Below are 16,692 nucleotides of genomic sequence, written 5' to 3' on the forward strand. Positions count from 1 at the left end.
GAGAGAGAGAGAGAGAGAGAGAGAAAGAGAGAGAGGGTGATCATACTGTATTTAATGCTTATTTTTAATCTTGGCTTGGCTTTGGTGAAGAAATGTTGTATGTACAATGAATGGTTACCGCTGGTGTACATTGAAATGCACAGCAGTTCCATCTGACCCGTATTTACCAAAAATATCCTCCCAGAGAGCACCTGTCAAGTCATTAGAGCTGTCAATATTGTGAAGCCTTTCAGCGAAAAAAGGTTTTTGAAGGAGGCAGAGAAATAAAAGAGGAACCATTGATCTGCAAAAACAAAGACGTTTTTTCTCTCTCTCTCTCAGTTCTTCTTCATCTGAGCAAACTGAATCAATTCATTTGAACTGGAACCTCAGTGAGACGCACAATAGAACAGAGGAGCAGAGAAGGACAGATACTGTCTCCCATTTCTGGTAGCACCGCAGCACACAATCACAAACATTTGGAAAAACAGATGTTTTAGAAATATATTTGTTCATTGCTGGCAAATAAAACTACTTTTTTTTTGGAAAATCTGAAAATTTAAATGACAGAAAAGTGGTGGTTAATTATTCAATATTATAGTGATATAGATATAATGATGTTATTATACAGTATGATGTATTTTCCTCTCCTATAATATGATGTTATTATACACTATAATATGATGTATTTTCCTTTCCTATAATATGATGTTATTATACAGTATGTATATGATGTTATTTTCCTCAGAGGTTAGTGGGATAAGTTGCCCTGTGCTCTCTGTTCTTGTTGCTAGTTGCTAGTTTTGGGTCTTTCAAGAGTGGTCTAAAGGCATATATGTTCAGCATACACTTCGTTAATTAAGTGGTTCTCATGTTATGGTTTGTCTATTATGGTATCTGTTTATTTTCATTCGATCATTGACATTGCATTGACATTTTGGTTTATTATTGCTATTTTCCATAATGTGGTCTTACCAGCATTTTAAGACACTGTTCACTGTTCATTTTTAACTATTGTATTGTGTTATTTGTAAGTCACTTTGGACTATATTCTATAACCATTATTACTTATAATTCATTTGTAATCAACACTAACATTTTCTAACATGGTTTATTCTTCTTTCAGGGCAGTGTAGAGCTTTCTGTCAGTGGTTGTTATGGCCTTAGAACTATTCCGTATAGAAGGAGTGAGCCTGTCTAAAAATAAGTGTCTAACAAGAATCAGTCAAATGTGTTCATATTCCACTTTTTATGTCATAAACGTAGCATGCCTATAAACGTAGCATGCCTTTGCTGTAGGATTGTCCAGTGGTCAATCTGTTGCTTCAATTTGTGTTTTATGCGACGCACCGATGCTGGGTTCATGCAGTTTTGAGCAAGTTTAAAAAGTTTAGCCGACTGCGTAATTTGTCAGCTATGATGAAATTCGTTCAATAAGTTCCACTTTTCATGTCATGAATATAACATGCCTATGATAAGGCTTTGCAGTTGTCCAATATGGTCAATCTATTGTCTCAGTTGTGTTTCATGTAACGTGCCGAAGCTACATGCATACATTGTTTTGCTCCGATTGAAAATGTTTCTGCGTAATTTGTCAGCTGTGATCAAATGCGTTCAATAAATTCCACCTTGTATGTCATACATATAACATGCCTATGATTAATGTTGATGGTGTATTTAATCTAGGCCTCTCTTTTGTATAATCAAATTGGCTTTGCCCATCCGTTTTTTTCTGTGCCCAACCATTTGAACATTTCTGGCTACGCTACTGCACTGTACCGGCACATAACACGTCTGCTATGGATAACCATCTAAAGAAACACCTGCGGCCAAGAGCTAGCGCTAGCAGTAATGCTAGCACCAGCAATGTACTGGTACATAACGACTTGTCAACTAGTCAACAACTAGTAAAAATCAGTAGTTGTAGTAGTCTTTTTCTGCATTTGAGCCTCTATCCGAGAGTGAGGTATCTAGACTCCTGACATCCTACTACATGATCGTTGGACCCTATACCTAAGAGCCTACTTCAGTCCATCAGCCCGACCATCAAAATAGCTTGGGTAATACCATTACTTAAGAAAACTTCTCTCAACCCTGCTCAAGTTGAGAACTACCATCCTGTCTCACTCCTACCCTTCCTATTTAAAGGTATCGAACGAGCAGTCTCCAAACAGGTGGCTGAATTCCTTTCACTTAACAACCTTCTTGATCCAAACCAACCTGGGTTCAAGAGTGATCACTCAACCGAAACAGCTCTGGTGTCTGCGACAGAAGCCTTAACCCTTAGAACCCTAAGCTGTTTTTAGGGCATTTTCACTACCTTTATTCATAAGGATTTATTCTGGTCATTGTAAGTGCCACACACACATATTATATATTGTTTTTTTTCAGCAGAGTCCAGGCTATCCAGATCATTTCATGTATTAGTAATAGCATTTATTTTATTTAGATTTTTAAAGAATTAAAATATAAAAAGCGTATTATAATTTTTTTTATATTTCGACATGTATCTCACCACAGCAAGCTCATAGCTCTACATGCATTTCATGTGTGTGTAGGGCAGACTGTCCTGAATCGGGCAATATATTGCCATGTTGGAGGGATACTCTGGGGCTGAGCAATTTAAAGAAATATGTGGTGTGTGATTTACGGAAATAAATGCCATTTTTTATTTAGTGATGAAAAATGACCTTTCTGCGCTCCATATCTGTGACATGAACTGATCTGACCTGACTTGACCCGAGGTTGCGTGTTAGCCTGCGTGCCTATGTATGCACTCATAATGATTCTCAACTTTTTACTGCATTCCCATGAACAAAGTAAAGGCAAAAAAGGTGTTTCTTTGTTGAACACATTGGGATGCAATGTGAGCCTTGAATTGGATGCCATGCAGGAATTTGCTAGGATCTCAAAACCAGAGTATGAACATGCTTTGCCATAGAGAAACACACGATAGCGTTGGATTACTTTACCAGAAGAACAGACAAAAACGTGGGATAAGTCCAGCTATATGAAGTTATTATTTTGCTGTCACTTCGTCAATCAAATGATAGCTCTGAGTCTCCTCTTTCATCTGACATGCGTGGCATATCTATCCGATCACGGGTCCGCGAGTAATTCAAACAAGAGTAATGGGTGTGCAGCGTTGGTTTGTGTACATGACGTTATTATTTTGCAGTCATTTCGTCTGTTTTTATAAACCAGAAGGATCGATATACATGGTACCAATGGATAGCCCTGTGTCCCCTCTTTCATCTGATATGCTTGCCATATCTATGCAATCACGGGTTCGCGAGTAATTCAAACGAGAGTAATGGGTGCGCAGGTGAATGCAGAGAAGTATAGACTGTAAATATGATGCAATTTGATTTAATTTCATGATTTTTTTTATTTTCATACTTGATCGTACAGACAAGTGTGTAGTCTCTTTGGAACGCCCCACTTCTGCTCTGTCATGCAATAAAGGTTTCATCTCGCTGCGATGAACAGTTCCAGAGCAATGTAACAGAGAAGAAAGGGTGTGTTTTTTGACACACTTTGCGTCAATTGGGTTCTAAGGGTTAAAGGAAGCCAGGGCGACCGTCATCAGTGCTCATTCTGCTTGACTTCTCGGTTGCCTTAAATCACCACATTATTCTCTCTATACTCTCAAACATGGGCATATCGGGCTCTGCTCTCTCCTGGTTTGTATCCTACCTCACAGGATTTAAGGCATCATGGCTTGGACAACTGTCCGCATCTCACTATCTCACCGCAGGGGTCCCCCAAGGCTCAGTGCTGGGGCTCCTCGTCTTTGCTATCTACATCACCTCTCTTATCCGTTCACACGGTTTCTCATACCACTGCTATGCAGACGACACACAGCTCTATCTGTCTTTTCCACCTGATGACCCTTTGTTCTCGGCACGGATCTATGATTGCCTCTCAGACATATCTACATGGATGAAGGCACACCACCTCCAGCTAAATCTCTCAAAAAACAAACTGCTGGTCCTCCCAGCTAAACATACTGTACTGTACATAATCACATCAACATCAAATATTGCACCTACCAGGACTGCAAGAAATGTAGGAGTCATGCCCAACAACCAACTAACCCTCTCCGATCATGTTGCCTCGGTCGCCCGATCATGCCGTTTCGCACTCTACAACATATGAAAAATCAGGACTTACCTGACTCAATATGCTACCCAACTCCTGGTACAGGCCATAGGGGAGAATGGGGTGAGTACATGCATTACAGTACATTCTTCATCATTCTAATATGTCAGCATTCATTCTAATGTGTCAAATAGATTTTGTTTTGTAACCTTCACACCAGACAAAAATTCAAAGTGTTCTACAACTGCTGTAACCAACAACTCTTTGATGACTTATAAGGGTAAAGAGAAATGCTCTCTGCAAAAATGTTGGTCTTCTGGCACAATTTACCTCATATGTGGGGTAAGATGAGCCTAGGTCTAGGGTAAGTTGGTCCAAAACAAAGATTTCTGGTAAAACATTTTTATTTTCTTAAAACAATAATTTAATTTCTACAAACAGTAACAAACACCAACATTTAACTGAGAATTTGCCAAATAGATTCAACTGAAAATTTGCCTGAATTTGCTGTGTACTGTCTAGATAAATTCACAACCAAGTAAGGCGGAAACCTTCAGTTAGTCTTTCAATGGTTTTTCAGTGAATGTGCAGTCATTGAGTCACTGAGTTCATTTGGTTCCTTACCTGACACCTTTACACAACCAAAAATGTTCTCTCTCCCACCATATCCCACAGAGATGGACAGAAGGGGTGGGGGTGGGGAGGGATTACAGTGAGACTGAGAAAATGGGTAGAATTATAAAGTGTAGGAGGGGATGCGTCCCTCTCAAAATGAAACAGCAGGACAGAGCATGAGCGACTCAGTGGGCTCTCTCATTCACACACACACACACACACACACACACACACACACACGCGCACACACACACACATACTCACACACATACACACGCACACACACACACGCACGCACACACACACACACACACACACACACACACATACGCACACACACACACACACACACACACACGCACACACACACACACACTCACACACACACACACATCAGCACACACTCACACACACACACACATCAGCACACACACACGCACACACTCACACACAAACACACACACACACACATCAGCACACACACACACACACACACATCAGCACACCATGGGTGAGACGCAGTGACAGTGAAGCAGAGTGGCTCTTTGCGCTCAGCCTCGTCCTGGGTGCATGCTGGCACTCAACCCCAAAATAGACACAGATGGTGTCCTCTCTGAGCTGCCACACAACTAAACACTCTCAGGACAGGAGGATGCTGTACAGTACGTCTGAGCCCTGTTGAGCTGCCACACAACTAAACACTCTCAGGAGGGTATGTCTGAGCCCTGTTGTTGTTAGTGGGATGTGGTGAACACAAATCTGGGCCGTGACTATTCTGAGTGATTGGGTCCTTGTAGCAGGTGATGTGTGTTTGGGTGCACCTAGAGATGAATGATCTATCACATGTGTGTTTGGGTGTCTGGCGGAGTGTTGGTGTTTCATGTGTCTATGTGCACATCTGAATGCAAGTGTGTATATAACATGCATATTTTTGTTTCCCCCCCCCCATACACACACACACACACACATACACACACACACACACACACAGAGAGGTTTACGGAGACTTCAAGAGGCTGGACATCTCAAGTGTTTTCTCCAGGAGCCATCAAGCTCAGATTAAACACGTGAGAAAAGAGGGTGGCAGAGGACTGGAGAGCCACCAAGGAGGGGAGAGGAGGAAGAGAGAGGAGGGGGGGAGGAAGAGAGAGACGGAGAGAGGGGGAAGAGAGAGAGAGGTAGAGGGGCAAGAGAGAGAGAGGGGGAGAGGAGGAAGAGAGAGGGAGAGAGAGGGGGGGAATAGAGAGGGAGAGGGGCAAGAGAGAGAGAGAGGGAGAGAGGGGGGAAGAGAGAGGGAGAGGGGCAAGAGAGAGAGAGAGGGGAGAAGAGGAAGAGAGAGGAGGGGGGGAGGAAGAGAGAAAGGGAGAGAGGGGGGAAGAGAGGGAGAGGGGCAAGAGAGAGAGAAGGGGAGAGGAGGAAGAGAGAGAGGGGGGGAAGAGAGAGAGAGAGGGGGGGAAGAGAGAGGGAGAGGGGGAGAGGAGGAAGAGAGAGAGAGGGAGGGAGAGGGGCAAGAGAGAGAGAGGGGGGGAAGAGAGAGAGAGGGAGGGAGAGGGGCAAGAGAGAGAGAGGGGGGGAAGAGAGAGAGATCACACAAAGAGACAGGACAAGTAAGAGAGAAGCAGACAGAGAGAGGAAAACAGTGGGGGATGGACAGAGACAGAGAGAGTGGAGGAGAGGAGAGGAGAGAGTGGGGGATAGAAGAGGTAGAGGAGAGAGAGAGAGTGAGAGACTGGAGGAGGGAGAGAGTGGATGAGAGGAGAGAGAGAGCAGGAGATGTCAGTAATGCAGAGGGATGAGTGTGAGCGCGGGGAAGATCAGACCCCAGAGTCTGAGAGGGGATTTAGAACACGCCGCTGTTCACCCTGCATAAATAATTCCTTATTTAATATGATTCACTTAAATAATGTAAAACATTGCGTAGTTCCTCAAAAGACACACTTTAATATAATTATATCATTATGTAACTGAGTTTTGCTGGGTGCAAGTTGTGAACAATGTAATTTGGCTTATGGCTATTAGAAACAATGAAACAGCAAACTCCTAAAGGAAACTATAATGAAATGTATGCAGTGCAGTAAATTATAGAAATGTAACAACATACATCAGAACTCATAGTTTACAAAATTGGTTATTATCTTAAGTTATGGACAAACAATACAATATGAACACTGTTTGAAATGTTTAGACAGGACGTTCCGTCCCAACATATGATATTCAGAACCAGGGATCAGTCAGAACATGGCACATAAGGCAGCACTCACACAAAGTAAATACTCTTGTGTTTGTAAATACACCTAAAGAAAGGACAGAAACACACAACAAATAATTGAAGACATGTGTCAGGGCTCTGAACCAGACCTCAAACTTCTCACTATTAGAAAAGGAGGATCTCCAAAACAACTTGGGTAAAAAAAAAAATGAAAAAGAAACTCCAATTGGAAGCAGCATTCTTAGAGGAGTTGACATTATGATTAATGACACATGGGACTAAATGATTAACATAAAATAAACAATGCCAAAACACTACATTTTTTCGCTGCCTTCCTTTCTGATGACAGACAACTCGAGCAGCTTCTAATTCCTGCCTGCCAAGAGATGCCCATCAAGACAAGAGCGTTCTCAACCCCTCACATTTCAACCTAATGCTGAGCGTGGAAAACCAATCACAAGCAGAATATTACAGTTGCAAATCCATTCTCGAAGCCACATTCATCTCCAGCTCTGTTTCCAGCTTCAAATCTTTGTTGTGATTGTGGAGGGGCGGTGGAGTGGAGGGAGAAAAAAGTGACAACACATACTTCCATTTCTTTTCTCTTTTTCGCCCTTCTCTCATTCTCTCTCTCTCTCTCTCTCTCTCTCTCTCTCTCTGTTTTCCATTTGAAGGCACTCGGAGGAGTGTTAGTTATTACCGTCATCAGCGGAGAGGCAGTATCGTGCGCTGACAGGCAATCTCTCCTCCGCGCCAAACTCTTGTGTGCAGCCTGCAGTCATATTGACGGGACACGGCGTACGCCGCCACGCAGGCGAGCCCACTACATGCTTAATGGCGTTTCGAGTGTTCGGCGCACACTCTTGCCCAAAACCCCCCCTGACTCCGCCGCGCCAGCGTCAACAAGCGGCGCCTGTGTGCTGAGAGTGAGCCGTCCAGCAGCAGGGAGAGGAAAGGACAGTCGAATAAACAGGAGACACAACGCTGTCAGCTCCGACACATTTGGAGATCTTTAGGTGAAAGGCGTGCTGGGTAAAATGGGGAATTTTACTGGGGAATATTCTTATGTGGATAAAGTTAATGTGTGCATGAGTGTGTGTGTGTATGTGTGTGTGTGTGTGTGTGTGTGTGTGTGTGTGTGTGTGTGTGTGTGTGTGTGTGTGTGTGTGTGTACGTGCCTGTGTGTGTGTGTGTGTGTCAGCATCTGTGCATGTGAGTGTGTGTGCTTTTCAGATATTTTGCCTCTTATTCTCACATAATTAGTTCAAAGGTCTTGGAGTGCCATGGAAGCTGCTACTTTTGATCCACCCCGACTCCTGCGGTATCGCCTCTCTGTGCTACGTCAGAAGAGCCCTTGTTAGGGCTTAGAGCTGCTAATCCAAGCCAGGATTCCTCAGCCGGTATGATCCTACAGCCGGGATGAAAGATTTAGACTCTCACCTTGTTCTTTCTGAGCCCTCCTGCTCTCTCTCTCTCTCTCTCTGTCTCTCTCACTCTCTCTCTCTCACTCTCCTTTGCTCGCTCTCCTCCGCTTTCACAGAGCGAAGCAGCCCTAGTGATGATTATTTTAAAGCACACAGAGATGGTTCGTGTGCTTCCGAACTTTGCTTAGCTATAATAAAGCACGCAGAGCACTGCGAGCTAACAAAATGTGGCTTCAAAGCCTTGCTCCGTCTGTGATATGAGAAACCAGCACAGAAGCTTGCTGTCTGAAATACTAATACTACTAGCAACCTCACCATGGAGCACAACTCTAGCCAACACCCTTTACCAAGCAGCACTAGCACTCCACAGTGCCGATCCCATGACGCTCACCTTCTCTATCTTTCCTGTCCACTGTAGGATGTTTTTTTTTATCTTTGACCATATAGTACATTCAACACCACAGAATAGATAGACAGATAGATAGATAGATAGATAGATAGATAGATAGATAGATAGATAGATAGATAGATAGATAGATACTTTATTGATCCCCAGGGGAAATTCAAGAATGGACTGAGAATGGACTCATGGGTCAGTGATCAGTGCATTAATAATCACATCCTTATGTGTTCATTTCATCATTATGCATTTTTACACATTTCTAGCAGCACTGTTCAGTAGGATTCGTTGTGAAGGTACGATTTCACTTTGAGATGCTGGATCAGTGTGAGGGTATCACAGTTGGTTTTAGGAAGCATGCTTGGCCCCCCACCCCCCCACCCCCACCCCTCCACCTCCCCCTTTCTGCATTAATAACTTATTCACCAGCTTGCCTCCTCACCTGGCACAGCCTTGCTTTGAAGTGTCTGACACCAGACAGCCGCCGCCGTGGCAACCTGTGTTTATGGGATGCTGAGGCCCTCCTCCCCCTTCTCCCCCTGTTCTCCATCGCTCATTAAAACAGACACCTGAAATGCTGATGCACCAAGAAGACACAAATAAAAAAAATAGAGATTTGTGACCTTTAACTTCCAGAGGGTATGTGGCAACATTTTATGTAAGTAATGCAGTTTAAAAAGGTATATGAAAACACCAGCAAATCACATTTGTAATGGAATTATCATAGATAATATAATATCCAAAATGTTTACATGTAAAATAGCTTTATCAGCCTCTAAGACGTCCATGTTGGAAGACAAACGTGTTAAAAGTAAACAGGTGTAAAAAGGACAATGTAATTTCCTCCGAGATTCAAACACAAAGGCATTCAGTGGAAGGAAATTAATGGGAGAGAGAGGAGTGCTGCCAGCAAGAGTGGATGCCCGTGTCCTCATGTGGCCACTGGAGCCTCTGTCCTCTGGTCTTCCTCCTCAAGAGGCCATTTCAAGTCAACACATCAATCGGGACACACAGCAAAGCGACGCAGCGCCAATAGTTCCTAATACACCACACCCTCCTCCTCCTCCTCCTCCTCTTCCTCCTCCTCCTCCTCTTCCTCCTCCTCTTCCTCCCAAAAGACCTTCATCTCACTCACTCTCCTCACTCCCCAGCCCGACCCTGGCACAGTGGCTGCACAGCCTGGACATCTAAAAGCTGATTAGTTTGGAGTGCTGTTGATATGTGAAACAGACATATGAGTAATGAGCCATGGAGAAGAGTGCCTCTGTCTGGTCTGTGTGGTCTTCATCTCTGTGTCCGTAGGGAGAAGATGCCCAGTTACCCCCCCACATGAAAGCATCGCCATCGAAAAGAAAATGGCTCTGATAATGCCTGTGCACATCTTCTGTCTGCGTAACAGACATATTAGGCAAGATGAAGACTCTCTAAAGATCACACGTTTGACTACATTTGGCAATGTTCACCCATCCATACCTCATTTTACAGTGATCATTGTCTTAATTGACAGATTACATACTCCCTAGGTTTTTACTGTCTAGCTGACAGAGGTGTCACAGCATATAACAGAAAAAAAAGATATTAATAAAGGCTTATTCAATCCAGCTGTGTTGATGGATTTCGTTATGATATATCAATACTGGCTGTTAAGTATTAACACGCCAACTCTCTCAGGCAGCGTGGGAGCTTGTTGAGGGATGGGGGGCACACCTTGTGGAGATATTAACCCAAGAAGCGTGCGTGCGTGCGTGCGTGCGTGCGTGCGTGCGTGCGTGTGTGTCTGTGTTTGTGTGTGTGTGTGTGTGTGTGTGTGTGTGTGTGTCTGTGTGTATGTGTGTGTGTGTGTGTGTGTGTGTGTGTGTGTCTGTGTGTGTGTGTGTGTGTGTGTGTGTGTGTGTGTGTCTGTGTGTGTGTGTGTGTGTGTGTGTGTGTGAGGGGGAGGTTCACCTCATCCAATGGCATTTAGAGCTACATCATCCCCTCAACGAGCAGAGAACTCAGCAATCATCCTCTCATTAAACAAGCCCCTGCTTCCAAGAACACAAAAACATGGGCTAGTTAGACGGGACGGCTCCCAAACAACGTCCTTCATCAGAAGGCCCCAAGGACCAGAGTCCTCTTGAGGGCTCAGTAACGTTAGGAGACTCGCTCGCTCACAGAGAGTGGAGGACGGATGGAATAAAACAATGTGGCCTTTGTTCTGACCACAAGTGGCCTTCAGGGAGCATGCTTAAAAGCGACTTAATTAGGGAGAAAGCAAGAGGTAAAACTAGCCTGGTATGAGAATGGGGGGCAGAACACAGGATGAAGCGATCGCTGCACAGATCATTACTTATTTCCATGGATGAAATGGCACCCGAAACTTTGCTCTTCCAGCCATTTACAAATGTTTACTCTTGGAATTATCTTCTGCAAATATCCGAATTGCTCCCTGACTTTTGTCTAACAATTCTTTACAATCGTGGATATTTAATATCCTGTTATAATGATTCTCCCAGGTTTTAGATACATTAACACTAAGCACTGCAATTAATGTCCTCAAACATCTCCCCTTCCCTTTCCTGCAGTTGTCTGTGGTTGTCTCCAGCACATGAGCATGAGAGCGTTCATCTACTACCTGAGAGACATGCTCATAACACTGTTCTGACACCCCCCCCCCCACACACACACACACACATACTCTCTCTCTCACCATGTTTTTCTCATTCTCTCTCCTTATGTCTCTCTCTCTCCTCTATGCCCCCCCCCGTCTCTCTCTCAGACACACAGGCTGAGGTGTGTTGAGGAAACACAGGGTCTAGAACTATCCAACACACAAGCAAACTCAACCCTACTGCTCCACCCAGAGCTACAACTATCCAACACACAAGCAAACTCAATCCTACTGATCCACCCAGAGCTACAACTATCCAACACACAAGCAAACTCAATCCTACTGCTCCACCCAGAGCTACAACTAACCAACTAACATACACACAAGCAAACTCAATCCTACTGCTCCACCCAGAGCTACAACTAACCAACTAACCAACACACAAGCAAACTCAATCCTACTGCTCCACCCAGAGCTACAACTAACCAACTAACCAACACTCAAGCAAACTCAACCCTACTGCTCCACCCAGAGCTACAACTAACCAACTAACCAACACACAAGCAAACTCAACCCTACTGCTCCACCCAGAGCTACAACTAACCAACTAACCAACACACAAGCAAACTCAACCCTACTGCTCCACTCCCTCTCCCTGTCTTCTCTCTGCCCCTCTTACTTTCTCTCTCTCTCCCCATTTCTCTCTCCCTCTCCCTGTCTTCTCTCTGCATCTCTCCATTTCTCTCTATCTCTCTAGTGGGACCTCAGAGGGGTGAAAGCACCAATTAGCCCAGAAGGCAGTACCAGGTCCACATTCCCCCAGTGGCCCTTCCTCCTGTTCTCACCCCTGCGTTGTTCATGTGGAAACACAGAATGGTTGCTATTGGGTAACACTTTACTTGACAGTGTCTACATAAGAGTGACATGACACTGTCATGAACGTGTCATAAACAAGTCATAAAGGTTTATGACATAACGCTTCTGTTATTAAGTGACATTCGTTTTTTGTCATAACAAGTTTTTTGTCATAACAAGGTTTAGGGTTAGGGTTAGGTTTAGAATTATGGTTAGGGTTGGGGTTAGGGTTAGGGTTAGGATTAGGGTTAGGGTTAGATTTCATGTGTCATGACAGTGTCATGTGTTCATGACAGTGTCATGTCACTCTTATGTCGATACTGTCAAGTAAAGTGTTAACCTGTGAAGAATTGCCAGTTGATATTCTTCACCCTTCGTCTTTCTTTGGACCAGAGAAATACACAGCACCTGTCAATCACAAATGTTGAATTGTATTGAAAAGTATTGAATACACAAATAGAAAACAGACTTGTATGGTTGTATTTAGCTCAAACTTACTGTCATGTCTTGCAGGATTCTCCATGAGTTGGAGGGAACAGAATGAGGTGCAGAACTGCCAAAAATATAAAGATTACAGTGGCGGTTAAGGGAAGGAGGAATTAAATATAGACTGTGAGTGTGTCATTAACTTACATGATCATTAACAACATTTCTGAAAATTATGGCATTGCTTGTGTAAGTTTCATGTCAGTTAAACAGATTGAAGTGGGTTGAACTGAAACGCATTTAACCAGGATGAGAGAGAGGAGACGAGAGAGAGAGAGAGAGAGAGAGAGAGGGAGAGAGAGAGAGAGAGGGAGAGAGTGATGATAACACATCTGCTGACTCTGGTCGGCCTCCATCTGTGCGTTGGATGAAACTGGCTTCTGCGATGGCACGAACTGTGCTCTGGTAGAACACTGCTACACTTTCAAAACAACTTCAACAGCTACACAATTCTAAAATGCACTTTTAGAACCTAATAGATATACTGTATATACCAATAGCCATTCCTTCTATATCCACTAACCTGCCATATACCCATTAAAACATTGTTAGCGTTAGCTCCTGCCACAGTGCCAGCCTACATGGTGTGTCTTCTTAACTCACAACATCCTGAACATGGAATGGATGGAGAGCCAGTTAAGCCTACAGTGTTTGGCAAAGAATGTCTGTTTTTATTCATAGCTCTGTCCAACATTCTTGTCCGTCCTTTTCAACTTCTGGCTTGTTTTGTCTGCGTCAGGAGGAGGACAATAGCTCCTCTGTAGCAAACAGCACGAGGCAATCACAATGTGATATAATCCCAAACATGAATAGGAACATGCAAATCAGACACATGATGAGGTCATGTCTCAGATTCAGCTCTTCTGCAGCATCTGCTCCCCAACGCCCTGGCTTCTCTACACACTCTCTCTCTCTCTGTCTCTCTCTCTCTCTCTGTCTCTCTTTCTCTCTCTCTCTCTCTCTCTCTCTCTCTCTCTCTCTCTGTCCTCATAAACAAATGGACCTATTTACGTATATGGAAATCCACACACATAAACCCATGCAATACACAACATACAATATACAATATTACTTCACATATACATATTTAAAACACATTCACAATCACAAAAATACACATGCATGCACACACACATACACATACATGCATGCATACATACATACATACATAGATACATACATGCATGCGAAGACACACACACACACACAGGCATTTATCCCTTGAGTGATACTCCCAGATATCTCTCATTGGAGCTTCCTGCCTCTGTCTTGTTGTGGCAGTGTTGTGTTTGTCAGCTTGCTGCAGGACAGGCTGTGTGACTCCTGCACTAATTTCTAGTGGAGCGGGCAAACATAATCTCTTTCATCAGGAGAGATGAATCCAAAAAAACCCAGCGCAGCCTTGCAGCCTTTATTCCATCCGTCCTCCCTTTCTCTCTCTCTCCCTCTCTTTGCCTCTCTCACTCTCTCTCTCCCTCTCTCTCTCCTCTCTCTCTCCCTCTCTCACTCACAAGCAGCAGACACCAACACAAAACACATACACACACACACACAGAGTGAGTGATTGAGAGAGAGAGAGGGAAAGAGAGAGAGAGAGAGACTCTCACACTCATTCTCTTGCTCTGGGTCTTTTCTCTCATATTCTCTCTCCATCTGCTAGTCACCTGGGAATAGATGAACTATTCCATATGTCAGAGTTGTCAATCATAGCCAAATGTGGGAGGTATTTTTCAAGAGCCTCTCTATTTCTCTCTCTCTCTCTCTCTCTCTCTCTTTCATCTATTTAATTGTCTTCATTTTATCATAGGCGGTTTCTGTTTCAGCAGAGTACAAGCAGCGCATGCAAAACAATTAATGTGCTGGAGATGTTAATTACTATAACTCTTCCCTCCTCTTGCAAACCAGGGAGGTTTCAAATGTGTCACATTCACAACACCTAGCACATGTGTATGAAACCCCAGTACATCTGGCCATCAACTCTGCCATTGGTGCTAACAATTGGGCACAATCTTATCTACCAATAATCATGGATGAGCCTTCAAACAGAAGTTTATAAGAACCCTTTGTGCCATCCTGGCGAACTTTAAGAGGGACCTCAGGGACAGTGAGTGAGTCATGCAAAATCGGCAGTGGAAGGCTCATAAATCTGACCCTACAGTTAGACGGTATTACAGAGCAATCAAAGTTAGGCAGGGTCAAGTGGCGCCTTCATCTGTTTCGAGAGAGTCATTTCAGCCCGGCACAAGTCATAAATATCTGTTTTGATCTCTTTAAGTGACACCACACTCTAAGGGGGGAGCTTTTATGGTAATTAATACATTTTTCATAATCCCAGCGAATGGCTAAATAAAGGATTTGTGTTGAGATTGATCTCTTATGAGAGACCATCGACTGTATGACAGACACAAATCATACTAAAAGCATCAACACCTTAGCAGAACAAAGGAGAAGGCTTGTCTGGAGGATATAAGATTCAGGACATTATATCGGTCTCAGTCTTAAAGGTCAGCTGCAACTTTCACAAAGCACACAAACAGGAGCCATCCTGCTGAAAAGTTCTAATTAAAGGTACCGTCTGCAATTCTTATTGCATACACTTTTTAAAATCAGACTCAATACATCTGCAATTGCATTTGAAGCTGCTCTGCAGATCAGTCTGGTAATTCTTCAATTTGCACAAAGCGTTCCCAGACCAATTCTCTTTTGAGAATCTGTCTGGTGATAGCCAGGCTACGGAAGGTAGGTTACAGTATGCAAAATGTCTGGGGATATTTTACTGTAGCCCTACAAGCCAAGACGGACATCAAGACTTAAAGCCAATCAGTCAAGATGAAGACCCCTGTGAATGAACGTGTAGATAAATAGTGTAGGAACTGGATTTGTGAGAAAAAATGAATCATAAATGTGCATTTAAAAAGTTTTTGAAAGAAATTGTGAGTAAAATTACTTCCACGTCTCAAAAACGCTCTGACCAGACGTGACATAACAACAGGTAAATCTTATCGCTTCGTAATGCTCGTTGCTCTTTAAGAGGGGAGGGACAGGTAGAGCTGTCCATCTTTGTAGCAGTGGACAATCTACAGATAAGGGGATCGGCTATCAGAGGGCTACTTCCATGATTTAGCTTGATTGTATTTGCTGGATGGGTTGAGAACATGCAGTAGCTCTGTGAGAGATTCAGATTTGAATGTCGGCTAAAAGGTCTAAAAAAGATCTGAGGAAGCCGTGTGGCCCCACGTGAGATGGCTGTTAGCTTCCTGGGGGAAAGTGGCTTTGAACTTGGTGGGAAACGTGTGAGCTGTGAGTGAGGGCTTGATGGTAGGCGTGACTGGAGGATGTGTGGAGGTGAGATGAGTCCATCCTGTGGGGCTACAAGGGGATGAACCAGTGGAAAGGTGGCGAGATGACGAGTGTGCAGAGGCTTTTGAAACGCCTCCGTCGGATTCTTCCCTGTTAAGAGGGAGGGAAGTAGGAAGCAGTCTAACGTCAGCAGTTCGAGTCTACAGTGGTTGCGTTTGTCTGATGAAGAGACTTGGCCACTAGTGACCACCACCTAATCTAAAAAAAAAGACATGTGCCAAAGTCGTCAGCAGTGAGATAAACGCCGAGGAGGGTGTGATTTTGTTGTGCTGTGAGTGTTTTTGGTGCTGCTGAGCCTGTCACACCACCATGTGGTTTTGTCAGCTATTCTACTGGAAGCAAAAGACAAGAGACTGATACAGACGATGGTCAGTCTGGTCATTGTGTGGGTCAGTGGGCATTGAAGTACTTTCTGTTTAGTTTAGTTTTTTCTTCCTCCTTGTGAAGCTATTTTTATTTCCTTCTTAACATAAGAAGTGGGATAGTTAAGAAAAAAGCATTTTGAAGAATAGAATAAGCAGCAGGTGGAGAGGCAAAGGATGAAAAAAAGGACATTTAGAATTTACGTAAGAGCTCTTAAATGACCTTGGTTACCAATGAGCGGATAGGGCAGGCTCCAGCTCTGTGACCCGTCATTCTGTTCGCTTTAACCACCACAAGTCACCAGCAGATT

This window comes from Alosa pseudoharengus, unplaced genomic scaffold, assembly GCF_046254945.1.
Source record: "Alosa pseudoharengus isolate Yale_2024_CS ecotype anadromous, Long Island Sound unplaced genomic scaffold, YU_APseudo_1.1 YU_APseudo_1.1_scf_24, whole genome shotgun sequence".
NCBI lineage: Eukaryota > Metazoa > Chordata > Actinopteri > Clupeiformes > Clupeidae > Alosa > Alosa pseudoharengus.